This window comes from Ursus maritimus, unplaced genomic scaffold (assembly GCF_017311325.1).
Source record: "Ursus maritimus isolate PB19 unplaced genomic scaffold, ASM1731132v1 scaffold_14, whole genome shotgun sequence".
Classification (NCBI taxonomy): domain Eukaryota; kingdom Metazoa; phylum Chordata; class Mammalia; order Carnivora; family Ursidae; genus Ursus; species Ursus maritimus.
The window spans coordinates 30,774,414-30,796,861 of NW_024423786.1; the positions used below are offsets into that span (position 1 = coordinate 30,774,414).

Genomic DNA, 22,448 nt, shown 5'->3' on the forward strand with positions numbered 1-22,448 from the left:
CACCTGTGTCCTTCAAATGCTCATCTTACAGTTGCTAATCCAGAGTAGCTTCCATTGGGTATATATCCCTTTTCCCTTGCTTTTCTGAAATTACGGTATAATGTTGCTATGCATGGTGGCCACCCTACGTTATGGTTGGATAACCTTGTGATGAGGCCTGGGACTTAGGAGGCCTGAGCCCTGACTCTCAGTCGCTATATAACTTTCAAAAAGCCATCAGTTTCTCTGGGCCTCACTTTCTTCACCTATAGAATGAAAAGACAAGAGGACCTCTGAAGTCTTTTCTAACTCTCAAACTATATCCCATTGCCTTGCTCTGGACCTCATTCCAGAGGATGGCACCCACTATGAATTTCCTGTTTTCTCACTGGTGTTAAGCTGCTCCCCCCCCTTCACACACACTCCAAATGTATGACATTGGATTTGGGAGGCTATATGAAAAATTCACTGGGATTTCAATGAAATCCTATCCAATTAGATATAGTGCAACTTTCCAAAATACAATTTTAGATGTCCATTGAAATATCTAACCTATTTATAGTCCTTCTGTTTTTCTGTGATACAGAAATCTGGGCATGTCTTCAAGCAAGTCCCTGAATAGAGTTTTTGATACGAGAGGGTCAGAGCCAGAGCCATGACAGCCAGTGGAGACCTCTTTTCTGGTGCTTTCCCTAGTCCCCAGAGGTGTGGCAATGGCTCTGTTTATGACTGTTGTTTCTAGAACTGTCTGAACTGAGACTAGACACTTAATTAGTAGAGCAAAGAAGCCATATGATTTTCTGAGCATCTTTCCCTTGTCTTTATCTTGAGATGAAGAGTATACTTGTGTTTTGGTGGTTTGCGTTTGATTTTTGTTGTTCTTGGTGTTTCTCCGGTCAAGTCACTAGGAGGATATCAGCATGTTCCATAGCTGCGTCTGGTCCTGCCAGCTGGGGACATATATCATTTGTTAATGTGCAGCAGTTCACTTGAGGCAATAATGACTGTGCACGATGGGAGAGAGGCAAGTGGGTAAAAAGTCACATTGGTGGGAAATGTTACTGGAGATCTAGAAGCTTCCTGTGATGATTTTGATGCAACCATGTTCAGTCTAACTGTAGTAGTGAGATGCGCATTGGAAAAAACATACAACTTGGAGGTCCAAGAGCTGGATTCAGTTTCCTCCATTTACCAGATTTATAGACACAGTCAAGTTTTTTGCCTCTCTGTGTCTCATTACTATAAGCTACCTTATTTGTAAAATGGGGACTCTCTGGGGGCTTAAATGAGGCTTAAGTGTATACTGCACATGGTATATGGTATGGTACTTTGCAGGTGTCACTTCCCTTCCCACTCTTCTTTGGGAGATTGTAAGAATCATATGAGACAATCCGATGAAAATGAATGTTATAAAACCCAGAGCATCGGATAGGTTATCTGGCAAGAGAAGTAAAGAGTAGAGTCAATTTTTAGGCTTCAGTCTAACCTCCGATCATTATCTGATTCCCTTGGAAAGCAGGATACTCTTTTTTCCATAGGCAAGAACCCTAAAGGTTTTGTATGTTGTGTCATGGAGGAAAAAGTGTAAACAGAAGGCTGGAGTCCAAGCCTGGAGAGTTTGTCCCACTGGCGGGACAGTGGGCATGTCTGATATAAGTACGGGACATTCCAAGGAGAGTGCAAATTTTGTGGCCTTGGGTGGGTTTTCTCCCTAACTTTGGATTCCCATGTTTCATCTATAAAATGAATTGCATTAAATCGCTTTTAATATTCGTGTCAGAAATAGAAAACCTGGGGTTAAGAATCACCCAAATACTGTTCCAATGCTTCACCAGCCCTCATCTCTCTCTTCACAAGTTATGAAAGGGTAAGTGCCTACAGAACATGAAATCACACAAAAGGCTCTCAGTCTTTGATTCCATGCCCCATGCAGATTTCCACTGCTCTAAGCTAGATGGAAGAGGGATCTTGCTTCACTATAGATAGAAACAAAGCACACAGAATGGTTTCCTTTGCTCCTTGCCTCCCTTCCCTTAGGCCTACACCATACTCTAAGATTAGATCACTCCAATAGTAAGGAAATACTAGTCTTGAGAGTGCACACAAACCTGGGAGAGAGAAAAGAATGGTTTTCCCAAAAACTTAGAATACAGCTGACCTTGGCAGTTCACTCCAACATTTCTAGATTAGGACATCCCCTGAAGATTACCTGCCTTACCAGTTCCTGGAAGAGTCAACAAGGAGGAGCTCCATGAGACCAAGATGGCAGCACCCTCTTCCTTAAGGAAAAACCTGGATACATGGGATAAGGGAGTAAACAGATATGGACCCTAAAATTCTACAGTGTAGAAAATGTGTGGTGTATTAAACATTTTCAAACTTGACCAAGCCATAGCAGTCCCTGCTTGGATTTAAGTGCATGAGAACCTCTGAGCCCATCTTATAGGTTCTATAATTTCCTTCTCTCCCCAAAAGAATTTGAGATACAGATACAATCTGAGGTGATAGTAGCTTCGTGAGATGTCTTCGAGGCCCCCCTCGTGCTCAAGGAAATAGGCTATTTCATGAATAAAGTCACATCAATGAAGAGTATTCATATCTTGCCTGATGCCAAGCTGCTACTTAAAAATGCTAGAAGACTAGCTCCGAAAATCAATTCCTGTGTGCATTTATCCCTACTCAGAATCTCTGTGCCCTGGATTGTCAGATTTCTTGTGCCTCCTTTCATTCTGATACGCTTCTTCTTTTAAAAAATCCTTCCTTTGAGATGTCCCTTGCTGAAGCAAATAGAGAGTTATTACATGGCAGTCTCCCTGAGGCTGTTTTGTTCAGTCTTGGTTGTCCAAGGCAACCGAGAAAAAGAAATTGGGGGAACAAAGCCCCTTTGCTTTGTTGGGTCACCTTTGATAGCTTGAAAAGGTCAAGAACTTCTTTACTTAGCAGAATCTCTGGATAACTTTGCTAAGTAATGAGTGGGATGGAGATTCTCTTTAAAAGCCTGACATCCTTCCACCTTTGTTCATATGCAAAATGTTTTCTTAAAATGAGGCCCTCTGCATTTGCGTGTCCTCACACTCTAAGAAACCAGCACTTCTGCCAAAACAGAGGCAGGGACTGCTAATGCAGCAGGAGCCAGCTCACGGGTCTCCTATCAATGCAGGTGCTACAGCTGGCCCAGAAGAAGAGCAGCCTCACTAATGAGGACCATGAGATGACATGAACATGGAAACCTCGCCTGGTCCTGTGCATATCTTTAGTCTTCTTTCTCTCCCTGCAACTTGGGAAAAATTTATCTTGCCCCTGTCTATAAACTGGGGTGAGGGGGGCGGGGGGAACTATCTTAGACTCTTGACTCGTTCTGGTCATTAATGTATTGAGCTTTTAATTTAGAGAGTGGGAGGAAAGGACATGAGTTTGGTTGGCTTTGAATGTAGCAGAAACATAAATGCTGGGTTTCAGGGTCAAGGTTTATGATCCTTCAAATGATACTCATCCAGTACTTCGTCTGGGTGAGCTATGCTGCCAGGCTGGGCTGGGGGTGTTGGCGGCCAAGTGCTGTACCCAACATGTAAGGAGGGCGCAATCTAGTAGAATAAGTAAGAAGTATATCCAGATTCCTAAAGTTCAAGATGGAAAGTATTAAAAGAAACAAGTAAGGGCTGTAATTTCAGAGGAGAGATTCTTTTGAATCTGTTCTCAGTGTTTCTAATCCAGGCCACCGCCATCATCATCTCTATCATCTCCTCCCTGGGATTTTGGCAATAGTGACATCATTGTTTTCTGGCCCACATGGAGCACCTACTTTGTGCTGGGCAGTGGGAGGGAGGGAATGCCAAACATATAAGGGGTTTGTATCTGCAAGACAGAGATAAAGAACCTCTAAAATAACAATCAGAGGCAAACAATCGGAGGTCTCAAACATACATGTCCACAGGGGCCAGAAAGTAGCAGTGAGTGAAGGGAAAGGCACCAAGGGCGGGAAGTGGGGTTAAAAAGAAGGCTTATGAACCCGAGCAAGCATTTCCTGTCTAAAGAGTGCAGTGGTTACTTAGCTACTGTTAGTTATTGCCAAGCAGGAAAGGAGGGCTAGGGCAACTAGACATGTAGAACGTTTTGTGCCAAATCTCTCCATCAGTGAGTCTTGACAACACTGAACATGCCACGCACACAAAGCACTCAAAGGGCTCCGCTGTCGGGCAGACTCTGGCTCATCCTAAGCAGAATGTGGGAAAGGCAGAGGTGACTCGCAGCCAGCAGTCTCCGGGAAACTTGTGAAAGAAGCCATCTTTGATATGGCCTTGGGAGAACGGATGGAGATGGGACGAGGGCTTCCTGAGCAGAGGACAGGGAGTAAGCAAAGGTACGGACCTGAGAATGCAGAGCTTGTGGTCAGAGAAAAGGAACGGACCCTGGTCGCTGGAGCCCAGCATGAGCAAGGGTTGGGGGACCCACAGGCAACTTCAGGCCAGAGAGGTTAGTGGAGACCAGATGCTCCAGTGACCTCGTGCAGGTCACCCACACACTTGCAGCCTCACTCTACTCATCTGCACAGTGAGGATGGTGACATCTACCTCCCGGACTTGTCGGAAGGAGTGGATGGGGTCCTGCACGGAAAATGCCAGGTGTTGTACCTGACATCGATACGGTGTATTTAATAAGCACTGGTTCTTCCTATGATTTAATAAAAAGTTTGGACTTTATTCTGCTCTCACTGTAGCACTAGTGAAGGGCTGCTATTTTTTTTCTTTTTTTTAAAGATTACATTTTCACTTATTCATGGAAACTAAACATTCAGAAACGTACAAACAAGAAAATAACAATCATCTGTATTCTCACCGCCCGGATTTAACCATGCTTATTATATTGGTGAATTTACATTATCCATCATAAGAAATTGTTAAAATGTAGTAAAGTGCAAAAAATGACAAACACTTGCGTTTACCATGACGCCGTTGGGAGTGAATCATTCAAGGCAGCCTCATGTCGGTGAAAGGCTGGGTGTCTCCTCGAGGATTATGGGGTTGCTGTGAGGAGAAGCACAGAAGCAGCACGGGGCCTGACACATGGTGCTCGCTGAGTGTTCGACCGGAGGACTTAGCATAGCACGGGCTGCAAACGAGGAGGGACGATTGCGCAGCTCTTTCAAGTGATTTCTGTATAGCATTTAGGGGGAGTCTAGTATTCAAGTTGGACCCCGGACTTCAAGGTCTCTTGTTCATCCCATTTGCAAAGAAATGTTTGACGCCTCTCATGGTGAACTGGGAAGGGGGGGATGATGTGGTGTCCTGATTTAGCCCTGTCTGTGCCCCTTTGTGACTGAATGATATTAGATGAGTCACCGGGAGCCTCTGTTTTCTCAGCGGCAAGATGCGGAACAGTTCGGCCAGCCTCCCAGGAGCCTCAGGAATGTCAGGAGCTGATGCGTGGAGGGCTCCAAGACAGAGAATCACCAAATGTTAGTCCCTCTCCTCCCTACCTCTCTTCCTAACCGCTCCACTCCTTTGGTTTAACCCGCAGCAACTGGAAGGCTCCCAAGTGCTTATAAAGTCCTCCTAGTTACATTTCCGACCCTCTCTCTTTTCCTGAGTATTCCTCTGATCCTGGTTCTGTAGTTAATGAGTATTGATTGTGACATCTGTGTTCACTGGTGGCCCAAGAAAGGGGTGCACATGTTGGCTGCCTCCGGTTAACAGCTCAGCTGAAGGCAGGAAGCAAATTAGCTGGTAGAAGGCGGTCCTTAGCACCTGAAATTCATTATAGATTTAAACCCATTTTGAAAATGTGTCTTTAACTCTACGAACCAGAGTAAAAGCCTGGGCCACGTGGCGAGAAACCCATTTTGCTTAGTGATTAAAAAATCTGGCACTGCCTAGTTCCTTGTGCTTTGCTGAAATCCGCTATAGCTTCTTTTTACCATAAAGCAGGTGTCAAGTGAGGACTTTGTGTGTGTTTATGATCATTATGTTGTATTAAAGAGTCACATTGAGTTCCAGAATGAGAATAAGAATATTGCATATTCCTCTACCTGCAAAGCAATTAAATTATTGTCTGACATGTTTATAGCTCCAGAACCAGTAATCAGCTTTTAGTCTGCGTAGGGGATGTGGTGTTCTAATCCAGCGCTTTGCTGAGAGCTTCATCTTTAGCATTTGCATTTGATAATTTAATTTAAATAATACTGAGCGGGTACAGTTACAGTTCTTGGCAATTGTCAGAGTCACAGGGGAAAAGGCAAGGCACAAACTGATTTTTTGTCAATAATTTTGTATTCCTGAATAGTTTTTACTTCCTTGTTATTAGCCTCTGCTGCCCTCACTGAATAAACTGGAAAATGGTAGTAGCATCTAAAGTCGCAAGTATTATGTCTCTCTTTGTTCCCTTTTCCCTCTCCCTATGGAAACAATATCTGAGCAATCTGCAAATTTCCATGAGACTGTGAAAGGCCTGCAGTGAACCATTAAAAAAAAAAAAAAATCCCCCTAAAGGGACTTTTTCTTGCAAGATGCCTTTATGTATTAAAGATCAATTTTCTGATAAGATTCTCTGTTCCAGAGAATATTTGGTAATTTTAGCAAAAGTAAGTACTTGCCACAGGAATAGTGAATCTCCCGTTAATGCCCAGTAATATCACAAGCTAAATGAAAGAAGTTGCAGGAAGGGCCTCTTCTCTCCAACATTCCCCTCCAAAATAAATTTTATTGGATGATTTCAGGATTTTCTTTTATAGGACTTTCGGGCTATCTTTTCTTTTCGTTTTTTTTTTTTTTTTCCTTTCTTTAACACAGAATTTATTTATTTTAGGGCAAAGTGTCCCCACTGGTTTCCAAACAGGAATCCTTAGTAACAACTTCAAATTGTTGTGAATCCCACCTTTTCCCTTCTACTTCCCAGGCACAAAATAACCCACGCAGATTATTCCCATCTGTTGGAAAATCACAGGCCTTGAGAAGGGAACTGCGTGTCTTTTGCCATTAGTAAATTTTTTTTTCTTAAGGTATTTTTTTCTCTGTTTCGCATGGCTTTATAACCGTGACCAATAGGACCTGCCTAAGCCTTCTCAGACACCAACTCTTAGTTAGAAGTCAGGAAGAGCAAAGGAATTTGTTCGTTTTTACTGTGCCTCCCTGTTCCTAAGACCTGCCTTGTCACCTGAAATGCTAGTTAATTGCAAATGTTGCACACATCAGCCTACATATGCCTTCAAAGGAAGCCTCTTTTACCATAGAATGAGATTTCCCAACAGACGTGTTTAGAATGGAGTTAAATAGAAATATTTCCATAGATTTCCTAGTGTCTGTAATCCATGGGAATCTTCCCTGGGAAGAAAGTGGAGTAATTGGTGAAGTTGTGAATCTTCCCTCTGGTATTTAGATTCCAGATGGCTGGTCATGCATAACCCTTTCTGGGAGCATATTAGCGTAGCTGGGAGTTAGACAAGGCCTCCCCTTTGTACCTTAAATATGTCCTGGGAAATAAGACCTTGAATGTGCCCAGATGCCCAAGAATAGCCTGTACTCTTTGTCAGCTGCGATACTATTCTTTATCTGCAGTCTCTTTTCAAATACCCTGCCAACCATGGGCTCCATCGATCCCCATTTCCACATGCTGAAACTGAATAGGAGAGAGGTGAGCTGACTTGCCTACGGTCATGCTGTTGAGAGCAGAAGAGCTGGAATTAAATGCAGGGCTTCCCATTCCAAAGCCCCATGCTTTTTGCATGTGCCCTCACATGCTCCAGCCGCTACCTCTCTGTGTGTATCAGCAAACGTCCTGTTCATGTGTTATGTTGTTAGACACATCTGTAGCCTTGGCCTTTGGTCAGTATTGATCACCTTGAATCCTTATCTGGTATGTTTGATTATGAAAGTAGTTTCTAGCATCTAATTAACAATGATGCAGCCATACATGGGGACTTGTGTGTTTGAATAACTCCCAGAATCATAGGATTCGTGTGGCCAGAGAGTAAGCCCTTGGTTTAATCTTTTTCCTCCCACTATCTAGCTCTCCTGGTCAGAATTTACCCAAATCACATAACCCTACACTTGAGTCTACTTTAGTTCATCTTAATTTCTGCCTTTAGTGATTAAGCTAATGACAGAGAGGTGATCAAACATCTCTGGGCAGTGTAGACACAACCCTTTCCATGTCTTGGGTCTTTCTGAACTGTTTCAGATGTCCTAGCTCTTAACCTCCTATGGGGGTTTAACCTTATAAACCAAAGAGAGGACTTGAGAAAAGCCTTTTGATCTGGGGGGACTATGGCTCTGCAGTGCTTCCCAGCATGGAGTTCAAGAAGCAATCACCAAAACATGGGTTGGCAGCCTCTGAAGGGCCATGAGCAGCTGTCCAGGCAAATTTAATGTACTGCTCTAGTGATAGTAAATGTTCTTCACAGGAACCGGCCTGATAAAAATCCCGCGAACATGGGTACTTTATCATCGCAAATGTAACAATTTGCATTTGTTTTAATTCCATGATTAGTTCTGTTAATAAAAATGTCTATTTAAGCTATTTAAGACACCCACTAAAATTCTCTAATATTAATTTCATGGAAAAATTCCAACAGAACTATATTAGTTTTTTCCCCCATTAAGGTAACATTATGGACTTTTAATGGAGCTCTCAGCTATAATGGTTTTTATTGACCTAATTATTAAATGAATTAAAATTTGTCTCACCACCTTCAAAATCATGTAACAGCGGTGTCAGAGAGAGTGCCATGGTCGGTTACCAAGGGGTAAAAAGGAAGGATCCTTGGACTGCACCTCCTTTATACGTAACGGACATGGTTGATCCAAAAGGAAATACCAATGATACTGCAGCTTCATTGAATACATTTGCCTTTCACTGTTTAGGAAATTTTTCAGCCCACATCGCTCCTGTGTGATGACTGAGCGACACTGCCATACATGGGACACTCCTGGTTTTGCTTTCCTGCCTCTCTTGATGCTTCTCTCTTATGATGATTCCCCCCCCCAAAAAAAATTAGAATTTTAGCAGTGATATTAAATGTAAGATAGCAAATAAGTGACACATCGGCCCCCTGATACCCTCTCCCCATTCCAGGGCAGACATCACTAAAGATTGCTGCACCTTTCCTCACCCAGAACAATGCAGGCCTGTGCTTCAGACAACCCTGTCTAGTCAGCGTTGACATGGGGATTGAAAGCTATTTTGCATCCTCGATAGTCACAATTTATAAAGTATTTTCATAGGCACATACATATGAATCTCATTTGATCATCAGGGAAATTCTGTAAGAGAAGGATAAGCATCTTCGGTCCTAGTTAGCAGACAAAGAGCCGAGACTCAGTAAGGATGGGACTAAATCAGGGCACATGGCCGGTGAGGGGAAGTAAATGAGAATGAGAAGACACAGCTCTTGACTCCTGATCTATTGACTGCTTTGTCAGCCTCTCATTCTTCGATTCTACAAGTATTTATCGCGCGCTTTCGACATGTCAGACACAAGGTAATCAGCAATAAGCAAACCAGGCACGGTCTCTTCCTTCAAGGAATTTCCATTTTGGTGGAGACAGATAATAAATTCACAAATACTTAAGATGATTTCAGGTACCAATGGGTACTGCGAGGAAAAGATTAGAAAGAGCTGCAGTGGTTTGGGGAGTTGCAGGGAAGTTCTCTTGGAAGACTGGCATTTGAGCCAAGAGCCAGCAGGAGAAGGAGCCATGCTGAAGAGCGTAGAAACAGAAGTTAAACAGAAGCAGAGGGAGAGGAGCTGGGGTAAAAGTTTGAGGATGGAAGGAGCCCCATGTGTTCAAGAGATACTTGAGAATGGGTATTGGTGGGGGAAAGAAAGAGGTAGGCTGGGGCTAGATCATGCAGGACCAGGGTAAGGGGTTTGGACTTTAGTCTCCTTTTATTGGATACTCATAAGAGAGCATTAAATACAGACCAACCTAACCTGGTGTGTGTTGAGCAAAGAATGGAGACACCATGTCCGGCCTCCACTGCAACATCTACCCAATCACTAGACACAATTTTGTCTTGAATGCGAGCTAGAACAAACTATGTTTTGCTTAAGGTGCATGCTCCTGCTCCATGCTCCCCGTCCGCACCTCCGCCTCCAGCCACAGACTAGAACATATACAAGGATCCCAGGGCAGGACACTCAGGAGAGATTCTGATAGAGACAAAAAGGAAGACAAGGTCATTGTGTGCTGTACAAACACTCGAACAATGCACAACTTCCAGAAAGGAGATAGGTACATAAGCCCGTTCGAGCTAAAAAGAGAAGACTCCCCTTTCAGCTACCTTTATTTATTTATGTGTTTAGCCAGATGGTAGTTTAATGGTTTTATTAACACAACTATGACGTGCACAGAGGCTGTCTATTCATTTTCTTCACTGCACAGCTGGGCATTTGGATTAGTGACTCTGATGTCCAGCTGGGCTGCTCTTTCCACATAGGCTTCATGGTTCTCAGAGGAGACACTGTTGAGCAATCTCTGCACAGTAAGATTTGTTGGACATCATTTAGCACTTCAACCTCTTGATGTGTGGACTAGGAGCTTCTGGAAGCCCCTGGGTAGCACGTGCTGTGTTTTCTTATTGCTCCCATAACCAATGTTGGGCATCAAGATCCAGCCCACGAATCTTCCATGCACCCTATTGTCACTGCCCCTGGGTTTCTGCCAGTTGTGCTTAATTTTGACGTATTGGTCTGACTGGTGCCAGATGAACCCCTCGGTCTTCTTTTGAATGATCTTGGACTTCACCGGAGGTCTGAGGGCAGCCATGATGCTGGTAGGAGATGGCTGCCACCTTTGCAGGCAGCACCGAGGAAGAGTGGCGCCTTCAGCCACCATTTCTAACGAACGTAGCTCTGTTCTGCTGGGTGACAGCCTCTCTTTGACCTTCGTCCTTATTATATAATTAAACTCACCTTCAGGGTAGTGTTTTGGTTTATTTTAATCTCTGTATACTTTCTGAAGTAGCATTATTTTCTATAAAAATAATAAGACCTGTTATTGGTATTATCATTAGCAATACTAGCAATTTGCTGAGTAATTACTATGTGCCAGACACTGTGATAAGTGCTTTTCATTGCATTCTCTCAACCTTCTGAGGTAGTTACTAGTATTATGCCATTTGACAAATGAGGAAACTTGGCCACAGAAGGTTTACCAGTGCTTACCCAAGGTCATCCAGATAGGGAGGATGGAGTCCAGGAGGTGTAACTACATAGACCTCACTCTTTACCAAAAAATGGACCTTCCCACATATTATCAAATGAAACCATGTGCATGAGTTTTGGAGTAAACCAGGGCTGAGTTAGAGACCTGTCACTGTTTCTTCATCTGTCATGGGGGGTGATGATGGCACTGACTTCAAAGGGTTTGGTGGGATGAGATGAGATATAAATAAAACATATAGCAGAGTGCCTAACGCACAACAAATGCTCCCCCACCCACACCCCATGGGGACCAGGCCTCGGTGCCCTACCCTGCAGGACAGTAGTAGCTGTCTCACAGGACCCTTGAGGACATTATAGGCGGTCACGTGTGTGAAGTTCTTAACACACAGCGCCTAGTGTTTCCCTCTGCCCCCTGTAAATAGTGGTGGCTGCTCGAATTAATGTAAGGGACAAATGATGTCTCGAATGTGTAACACCCAGTGCAAACCAAAGTAGCAACCGGGGAGATCTCTTCTGTGCTTGCCATTTCTGCAACAGGAGTGAGCTCGGTCACTGATAACACGAGTGCCTCTGAAATCGAGTTGTGGCGATGCTAATGAGCTGGCACATTTTTAATTCTGTCTGATACTGTTTCTGAAGGAGCCATTTGTGCTGTAATGGGACAATTTAGTGCAAGACCTTTGAAGGAAAGTCTGCTGTGTGATATTTAGTTTAAGTCAGCTTCTGACAACAGTATGTTCTAGAGAATTGCAGATGTTCTTAAATCACATAATATTTCTCTACAAAACTGTGTGATATTTATCTGATAGAGCATCTGGCATGACGGGGAGTGTGAGTTTCTTTTTTCCTGGTTTAAAAACAACACCACCACCACAAATCTCTGGCTGAGCTTATCCGAAACATCTTGCATATGTGACAGTGAGATTAATGGATTCCGAAACTGTGTCCCATGCTAAGAAGCTCATCAAGGGTTCGTGTTAACGTGAAATGTAGTTGGGAAGTGCTGTGGTCTGTATCTGCCTCGCTCTGGGAGAGTCCATGGGGGCCAAGGCTAAGGGTTCTGCAGAACATGAACGGGGAACACAAGAGGATTGCTGACTTCACTGGGCATGCTCTCCAGCACCAGGCCTTTTTTCCCTCTGAAGTTACACCCCCACTAAGGACAAAGAACGAGAATGGTTTCCTCTTTCAAATGAGGCATCAGGGCAATAACTTCACTCCAAAGGTTTTACCCATTTGAATCAAATCTTTCTTTTAAAGACCTGTGCCCTAATTTCACTAAGGTCATGTCAATTCTGCATTGCCTTAAATTATCCTCTGGCCATGCTCTGAAGGAAGCCTTCACTGAATTCCTGCAACCACTGTTCTTCTGGCAGGCAGCATGAGAGGGGGGAGGTGAGGGTCTGGGGAGAGCAGGTCTGGAAGCTGGCAAATTTGAGTTCTCTCTGCCACTAGCCATGTGACCTTGGGCAAGGCTTGGCTCTCATGGTCATCTAAGGCATATGAAGGACTTGGACAAAGCTTCCCTTCATCTGTAATGCCATGTCAACACCAACTTTGCCCTTCCTCTCTTGAGACCCACACCTGATCTGCACATTCTTTCTGGCCTGTAATGAAGAAAGGCTGCTTCTTTATTTGACCTGCAAATTTCCCTCCTTTGTTTTTAATGATCATCTAAAATAGAGGTTCTTACTCTGGAGTCCCCAGATAGACCCTTAAATGAGATGCAAAAGCTGCAATATGGGTGAAATATTTAAGGGGTCAAGGGAAAGCTTTATGATTTTCATTTATTTATTCAGTAAATATTGAACACCTATTATCTGCCAGACACTGAGCTAAGCAAGGGAAATAAAATGATGATCTGGGCAGATACAGTCCCTGACCTCCCTGAGCCTCCTTTATAATTAGTGAGGAAGATTCTAGAAATGAGTCAATGGGCAACCACAGTGCGTTGGGAAAGAGGCATGGAGGGGGGTATCATGTAGAACACATGGGGTGCTATCGAAGCTTGAGAGGGGGGCTCCTCACTCAGACACCATCACATTTTCACGGGACTTCAGACCTAGAAAAACAAAAAGGAAAGGGGATCTGACATGATGCTAGTATGAACACTATGTGGAGGAAGTGATGACAGGTGGACAAATACATTTAAGATGTTAATTTATGGCTAATAAAGCATTCAGCATTGCACTGTTAGGCTTAAAGGCTTGCAGTGGCCATGGTCATTGTCATCACAATCATAGCTAATGTATATTGAGCTCTTCGCATGTACCAGATTCTTGCTAAGCATTTAACATCAGTGATCTGATTTAGTCTTCACAAAATGTCTGTGAAGAGGTTGTCTACTCTGGTTTTATCCATGAGAACGCAAGGGCTCATGGATATTAAGTTATCTGTTCAAGGCCTTCCAGCCAAAAAAGTAGCAAATCTGGGATTTAAACTCAGGTATGGGTGATTCTTAAGCTTAACACAAGGACAGATTTTTGGATCACAATGAGGGTATACCTGGAACCTTCACCTTTCAAATGGTTGGAAAACCATGTTTCCTTGAATTGTTTTGCCAGATATGGCCAGGCCTTAGATTTAAAAACGAAAATCAAACGTCAGCACCATCTGTTCCTTTTCACAGTGGAAGACGTTCTCTTCTGGGCAGGCTTTGAGAGGCCCTCAATTACCAGCTCAAATCGAGATGGTTTAATACACTTCTCTGTGGCCCAAAACCAGTCGTGGAGTTCAAAGAAGCAGCAAGGCTCTAAGGGGCTTATTAACAATTTAACATTTTCAAAGCATGTGGGATTGTTAATTCCATTTGCTGCAGACATACTGTCACGATGATTAAGACCTAGTCACTGTAGGAATGCAGAAATGTGAGATCCATTGTGCGGCTGCACAGTTCCCACTGCCTTATTGTAAGCTGATGTAAGAGCCTCCTTTTCGGGCCGAGCGCCTTACACTTTCTCTTACAATTGACCTTGACACCTCCACATCCAGTGTCTGTATTCTCTCTTCCTTCTTTTGTGAGAGTTTGATCCAAAAGATACAAAGCCCCCTGAAATAGCTTTTATTGATAGTCTTACTCCCCGAACACCTGGAAATGTCCTTGCCCTAAGAAGTGTGTTGACTTATCATTGAACAGGCTTTTACTGAGGGCAGGATCTGTCCTCTGGGGATACAGAAGTGAGTCAGTCCCTGCTCTCAAGAAGCCATGGTCAGCAGTCAAACTGCTTGAAAGGAAGTAGGAAGAATTTATTTACTCATGTAACTGAAAGTCAGGCATGGCTGGATTCAGGGGGCACAAGCCGTGTCACCAAGGACATTGTGTTTCTCTACTGCTTTGGGTAGCTTCTTCCCAAGGAAGGCTATGTGAATGCCAGCAGCTAGAGGCTTACATCCTATTAGCTTAAGTGGAAAGATTATTTTTCCCAGCGATGCTGATACAAAAATTTACACAGAGGACCCTGGTCCAACTTCAGTTGCATGCCCACTGTTGAACCAGGAACTGTGGCCAGAGGGATAGGGTTCTCTGAGTGACCAGATCGAGATCCTGAGTCCATGTATAGGGCCAGGTAGAAATAAAATCAACTCCATCCCAAGCCTAAGGAATATGATAGTTTCCTAGAAGAGAGAGGGGTTCCATTGCAAAAAGGAAAGCTACGTATACAAAACACAGAGGGATGGATATACAGTATTAATGGAGCCCAGAAAAAGTAGAGGAGAAAGCTCAGAAATGCTTCCCAGAGGGGTTGGTATTTGAACAGAGTCACAGGGTGAACAGAAAGTCACAAATAGAACACAAGGGTGACCTGGAGTTTAATCCTGCTTTGCTAATGTTCCAATAGTATTGACCTAGGAAAATCATCCATTCTCTCAAAAGAAATTTACAAAGCATCTACCAACCAAGTTAGTGCTGGGGCTGCATTGATGGACAAGAAAGGCATTGCTGTGCCTCTCATATGGATCTTACAGTCTAGAGCAGCGACAAGCATTTAATAATTGCACAAATGATAAAACAATTACCTTTTTAGAAGTGCTCAGAAGGAAAGATCACTATGCTAGGGTCCAAGTATACCTATGCCTTGCATTTCAGTTTTCCCAACTATAAATTGGAAAAGAAAATTCTTATGTCCCTCTCCCACAATCAACCAATAATATATAACACAGTGAGGAAGACAGATGAATTCACCTACACACATGTTTGCATGCATATACACAAGAAAAGCAGAAAACACCTTGAAATAGAGAGTAAAATTTAGGGATACACCTGTTCCTGTACTTACCTGTCTCATGGAGTATCACCTTAAAGTGCATCATTTTCTTATTGCCCAAAAGTTTCCTTTGTTCTCACCCTCTTAACATTCCTGATTCAGTGCTTATATTTTTACACCCAGGCACCCAGGGTCCTTCAACCACTGTATCTATACTCAGTACAAAACACCATTGTCTACCTTTTGTTATTTCCTCTTATCAAGCATTTGGGGGGGGGGGGTCAACAAACAGTTTTTTTGGCATGGTAGCAATGAAAAACTTGGCACGGTGCTTTTAAACTACTGGTTCTATTATTCAGTAATTTAAATAGATTATACTCTTTTGTAACCATCCTGGTCATAAGAAAGATTCCATTGTAGAATCGGCCCTTGGAGGTATTTCTTTTTTGGAGATATTTCAAGTGGAATTTAACTGCCCATTTATATACACCTGAAAATCACAGTGGAGAGCAGAGATAAGGCCATACCTGCAGAGGGCACAGCTGTGAGGAAGTGGCATTTACAGTGGGAACCTCCGTGAGTGACGGCAGAAGGGTGCCATGTTTGCGCCCATTCACTTGTACCCAGTGGCTTTGATTCCTTCTTAAATGAAAGCCAGATGCTTATGGTTAACATTTTAATGGGTTCATTCTCCCAGGTAGCTCATAAAACCCCACTAATAAATCAAAGAACTCTTCTAATAAGAATCTTAAGGGATGGTACAATGTTGCTGATGTATTAAATGAATTAGAGGCACTGGAAGCTGCATTCATAATTTTTTCTGAAGTCTCCACTCCCTGTCTATATATATATATATATATGCTTCCCCCTTCGCCTCAGAAAGAAAGATTGGAAAAGGAAGTTGGGGATAAATGTCTCAGTGTCACAGCGAGCGTTGTGTCTTCCACAAGACAAAGTGAGTTACTAAGAGAAAAAATTTCCAAGTGATTTAAAAGATACCATTTAAATTCTATTAGGATTTTTTGAAATAAAAGGCAGTGAGTTAAGTGAGAATAAGATGTAAACCTTCCTGCAATATTTGATTGCTAATGAACAGAAAGTATTAATCTTAGCAACAGAAAGAGAAAAATGCATAGTGTTTTTCATTAAATCAACTAAATGATTAAATGAGTTAGTCAGTAGAAACCATTTTAATTTTCTGAATGTGAAATGTGCAGCTTATAACAAATAAATTCAAAGCACCTTTCTAAGCAAGTTTTGGCCATAAAAAATGTGGGTTATAAAGATGTTTGGTATTTTCTTCTTTATAGATAGTCAATATTTTAATGCGGTGACATTAATTGTGCAGAATGAAATGCCCCTACTATCTGGGCTTAAAAAAAGTTGGCATCTACTGCGACGTCCCTAATGGATCTTCAACACCATTACAAAATGATTGATTGTTGTCGTACTCATTTTAGCAGCTTTCAGAGCTGTTATATTTTTAATTAAATTGGCTGTGAATTTTGTAAGTGGCAAAGGTTGATAAACTATCGCTCGGCACAATATTACTATTCTTCTTAGTGTGGCTGTCATAGTTGGTACATTTATGTGCATAATCTTAACATTCCATAAGTCTCTTTAGTCTCAGGCATTGATCTGCAAGATGACTTGCTGTTTGGAGATGAGGGAAAAAAACATCAAAATTAACTCAGCAAAGCACATGAATCCAAGACGTTACTTGGTGAACAGAGAGGAGCTCTAGCCTCATAACCCCACTGTACATTTTCTTACCATCCTCCCTTCTTGCACCTCATCAACAAAGGAAAGCAGATGTGCTTAGTCGGTCACAGTGCCAATTCTTCCACCAACAGGTTTTGAGAGGCTCCTCTGAGTCAGGCCCAGGGCTGAGTGCTGGGAACACAAGCATGAGTCTAGTGGGCGACCCAAGCACTGATACATCTGAGCAAATAGGGACCAATGCAGAGAATGCTCTGAAGGAAAGGGCCAGTCTTTAATGAAGGAGGCTAATAGGTCAATGGTTCAGGCAAAGCTTCTCTGAGCAGGTGGCCCTGGAGCTGAGATCTGAAGGTGGGATGGCAGCCAACCACATGAGCAGGAGAAATCAGTGTGTTCCCAGCTGGGGAGCAGCAAGTGCATAGGCTTTGGGGTACGTAAGCCTGGGGTACCTGGCATGTAGGAAGTACCTAACCAATGGTAACTATTGTATCTTAGAATAAGTGAAGTAATCAATACATAGCAAATGCATTTTCTTATTGTCTCTTTGCAGAAAAAAGAAAATGGGGTTTCACTTTTCATAAAGACACAGATGCCTTTGAAATGGGCTTGAATTTTCTTCTTCTACTGCTTGGTCATCTTTTGTGCATGAGAAACTTCTCATTAGGCTACTGGCTCTTCATGAGTAAGCAACTTCCCATTGGTTTGTGTATCTTGCTAGTTACGGGTACATGACAACCACAAATAATGTTGAAAGCCCACAGATAGTGAAGTTTTGACCTCAATTCATGGAAGGAAGGATACTGGCTTTAGTTCAACATGGTTCATCATGGAAAAAAAAAAAAAAATCAAGCTTTGGAATCACACAGACCTGGGGCTCAATTTTGGCTGGGATGCTTGTTTGTCTGAGACCTTGATCACATTATCCTTTCTGAGCCTCATTTTTCTCAACACTAAAATGAGGATAGTTCTTTTCATTATATAGTATGTTATTTACCTAAAGGAGGACAAAATGCCTGCTACATAGTAAACACCCTACAGTTGTGGCTTTTCTAATTATGCAGCTCAATCCAGTAATAATTCCCATTGAATTCACCATAGTGTGAGGGGGTTGGGGCATTGGGGAGGGTACAGTGAGGACTGAATCCCATTCAATTATGCAGTCTTGATTTCTAAGGTGGACAAAGTGGACATCGTTTTCAGCACTGTACAAATGACCTCTATACCTTTCTATAAAGCTTTTGGTTTTGGGTACATGACTACTTCAATGAGACATTCACAGAAGCACTACGGAACAGCTTAGAGTATCGGGGGAACCCTAGAAGACCAATGACTACATGGGGATATTGTATTAGTAAAAACTGTGCGTGGAGTAAACATGGCAGTTACTTTCAGTGGGGTAATCTCCGTAGTTTCCAACGAGAGGCTGTGCAAATTGCAAAGGAGGGAAAAGAATATCTCCGTTTTCCTACATTGAGGTTACAGATGAGCCACAGAGCTACCATTTGTATTTGCAGGCGATTTCCATCATTCTGCATGCATGCTCACCCTGGCAACATTTCAAAGCAGTATTCCACATGACCGTGGTATTTTATCACGCGTCACAAGTTTGACACAGTTCTCTCCTTGGCAAGAAAGTGCTCCAGGCTAAGTATCAGATTTTGTCAGTAGGAGAAAAGGAATTGTTACAGTCCAGAAGTGGCTAGGGAAACATACCTTCAAGTGCTACAAATTTGTAGAGGTAAAGCTCCAGTAGAAAGACAGACTTGGGACACACACAAGCTTATGTCCTGTTGGTTTCTGTGTATCCTTTCCTGCGCTCCCCTGTTGGGCACTAGACCCAGCTGGGCCAAGCCACAAGAGTGTTTCAGTGGCCAGTGGAGGTCAAATTCTGATGCTCAAAATGGAAGGGGAAATAGAAGTTGCACCCTGAGTAATTTACATCAAGTCTTCTGTGTCTGTCACCCATGGAGGTGGGTAACATCAGTGACATGGATTATCTGGTCACCTCATTTTGCTTTTCTCTTGGGGAGGCCCAGAGCGAGCTAAAAAGGATTATGTGCTTCTCTCCATTTCATCCCTCCAACCAAGATGTATTTATTTGGCATCTTGTCTCTGCTCAGCTTTGTACCAGACACGTGGACACCACTGAGAACTTGACAGATGTAAAGCAGAGCTCAAAGGAGCCATGTCAGAGCCTATGAGGGGTGGCCAGGGTGCTAGGGGAGCACACGGGTAGGGCACTGATTCAGATTTTGGCGAGGTGACATCTGCATCAAACTCCAAAAGACACATGAATCGTTACAAGGAACCATCCAGTTCTTCCTGTCCCTGCCTTCTCCCTGTTCTTAGCCTGCCTGGGATGTGAAAGAGCAGGACGCAAATGCAAATAACTCCTTATTTCCCACATAGCAATCATTAATCACAGTCTCTGTCACGTCTAGAAACCAATTCTACTGCTACTGATGCTTCTTCAACTCCCTTTTTCTACCTGAAAACATTCATGGAAAAGGGAAAGATTCTATCATTCTTGTAACAGAAAAAGTAGTACAATGGGCTGTAAATAGAAGGCAACTACAAAAGTAAATATAATGAAAAATAAAATGGTGTTATTAAATTTCATCTGGACACTGTTGTTTCAGCCTGAGGCCTGTTCTTTTCTGGTACAAAATGGGAGATTGTCAAGCTTCAGAGCAGCGTGAAGGACAAAGGAGCACCAAACTCAGCGTGCTCCTGGTGAGGACACAAGGAGAAATGGGTATTGAAACTAAACAATCGCTGTGAGATTCTGAATTCTTCACAGTCATGACTCTCTGCTACCTAAAACCACCTGTGTCCCTACAGGGGACTGTGTCCCACAAGAGGTCCGGGGCAGTGGGGACATGAAGTTGCACTTAACGCAGGGAGAGAGGTAATGATGTGCGTGGATTTGCAGGCCTTGTTAAGGAGTTTGGATTTTATCCTGAAAGGCTGGAAAGCCAGGGAAGTCAGCAGATGGCTGGCTGGCATGGTCTGCTTTGCATTTCAGAAAACCCACTCACCTGCAGGGGGGTGAGGGCCGGGGCTGGACAGTGAAGAGAAAGCCTGGGAGAAAGGACCTACAGGGAGGCTTTGGAAGAAACCAGGGGTAAGAAGATAGTGACAAAAACTAGAAGAGTGAATGTGAGGAGGGGGAGAAGGAAAAAAATCTATCACACTTCTTGATTGATGGGGTGAAAGGCATAGTGGGTACTTGAGATGTTTTTTAAATGATGTGGCTCTAGACCTTGATGAAGAGCCAGGTCAGTCCAGCTTTGGCCAAGAATCCATAATCTCTCAACTCACCCCTACTGCCCTCCCCAGACCCCCTTCCTGCATCCTGTTGGGGTCCCTGGTTCATTGAGATTCCTCAGCAATGACGTCTGCAAACCAGGCCTGGGAGTTGATAATGATCTAGTCCCTTTGGGTTCCTTATGGGGTGAGGGAAGTTCTCAATTTTTCCCATTAGTTCCCACTTGTGACAAGGCAGTGGACATGACTGGGTAATTTTATGCCCAGGGGACATTTGGCAATGTATGGAGACATTTGTGGATGTCACAGTGGTAAGTGTTAGTCACAGCAGGTAAGCAGAGACCAAGGATGCTGCTAGCCCTCCAGAAATGCACAAAACCACCCCCCACAGCTGAGAATTGACTGACCCCAAAAATGTCAATAGTGCCTGAGTTTGAGAAAGTCTGGCAGGACAATGGGAGTGTCAGAAAGTGAGGCAGGAGAACAGAGAAAGAAGCCCGTGGAGGGGCAGGTGCTTCTATCAGGGACTCTTACTTGCATTAGAGGTGGGTGTGTTGGGGGAGGGGGGACGTAAGGGTGGGGAAGCGCTGCTTGCTCTGAGTTTTCCAGGACTGCGATCAGACCAAGGCCAGGCGGCCAGTTGGAAGAGGCAGCAGCTGAAAACAAGCCCCATCTACTCACACACCCAGGGCTGCTGGAGTGGCTCCCAGGAGGCAGGGAGAGGCCGCGGGGTGACTCTCCAGGCAGACCAGGTGCATGTGCAGGAGGAGCTCGCTCAGTCCACCCCGCGGGTGTGTTGAAATTCCAGGAATCGTCACACTGCCTTGGCTAGTCTCCAAGCCTGCCCAGAAAACAGGCATCTCTGTTTTCAGAGGATGGTAGCAATGATTACTTTTTCCTGGGGGAAAAAATGCCAGAAAGATAAATACTTTGTAAATCACTGCATGTCTCCTGCCTGCAAGCTTTGAGTCTATTTGTGAAACATTTATCTCCTGGTATACTCACCCCCCCTAAAAAAATTATCATTTAGTTAATAAACCTAATAGCCTGAGGTATGCCAATCAATAAGAAAGAATGCAGGAAGCTGAATCTGAGGCAGCATGGTATTGAACTGTCTGCAGAAAGCTGTGAGACCTTCCTCTAAAATGAACATGCTTCCAGTCCACTGAGACGCTGAGAGGGGCCGATATGTTCTCTCGGTATTTGGGAAGTTAGAGAAATGACATATGCAGGCATTCTGCTCTGATTCATGAATGAGATGGACATTGAATTTTTCTTTATTTAACGAATGTAGAGTCTGCAGATAGGAAGGACTTGACTTTCATGCAAGCTGGGGGCTCTATGTTTACTTCTGTGGACAGGAGTGGCTCTGTCTTCATGATAGGCACCCAACAGTCCTGGAGCTGACTACATAAACAAAAATTGGAGGAAAAAACCCTCTGATTAAATAAATAGGCATATTGAAAGACTTTTATATACTTAGTTAGGAATCAGGCAGATCTGGTAGACAAAATAAGTCAGGATATGTAAGAAGTAAACAATTTCACAGCCGTGTTCTTCACTACAAATTGGAAAAGCCTGATTTTCTCTCCATTGCTCCCCTCCACATTTCCTCTCTGAGTGTTGCTGGAAAGTCTGGGAAAGCTAGGTGTGAGATAAAGGCAGAGCTAGAGCCTGTGTGCTTTGTAGCAAAGATAACGGGCTTTGTTTGGGCACCAAAGTCCATTGATGGGTTTAAGATTCCTATCATAACTTTGGAAGTAAATGACAACTCCCGAAGGACCTCCCATGGACTCATCTTTTACCTAGAGTTTAGCTTACAAGGGAGTGTGGGGAGAATCCTCATTTGTGAGCAGATGGAGGTAAAGAAACACCCCGGGTTCAATGTCCAGCAAATGCATCCAGGCTGACTTCACTGATCAATAACGCACAGTGAGAATATCACTACAATTCATTAGCAGGACTGAATCCGTAACTTTTGCCATCCCTGAGACCACTGGGAATCCCTCCTTTGTGAACTCTTGGGCCAGGGATTATCCTTGCCTTGAATTATAGTGCAATCTGTCTTAAGTGATCACCCAGGGACCATCCAAAATTGGTAACTTGGTAGAGGTTGAACT

At 43.4% G+C, this 22,448-nt stretch overlaps 1 protein-coding gene across 8 annotated transcripts in view; it reads left to right on the forward strand.

Annotated features, from left to right (window-relative positions):
* The window catches only part of FHIT (fragile histidine triad diadenosine triphosphatase), a 1,380,201-nt gene that overhangs the window by 1,306,156 nt on the left and 51,597 nt on the right, over nt 1-22,448 (forward strand). The gene's annotated exons all lie outside the window — the stretch shown is intronic.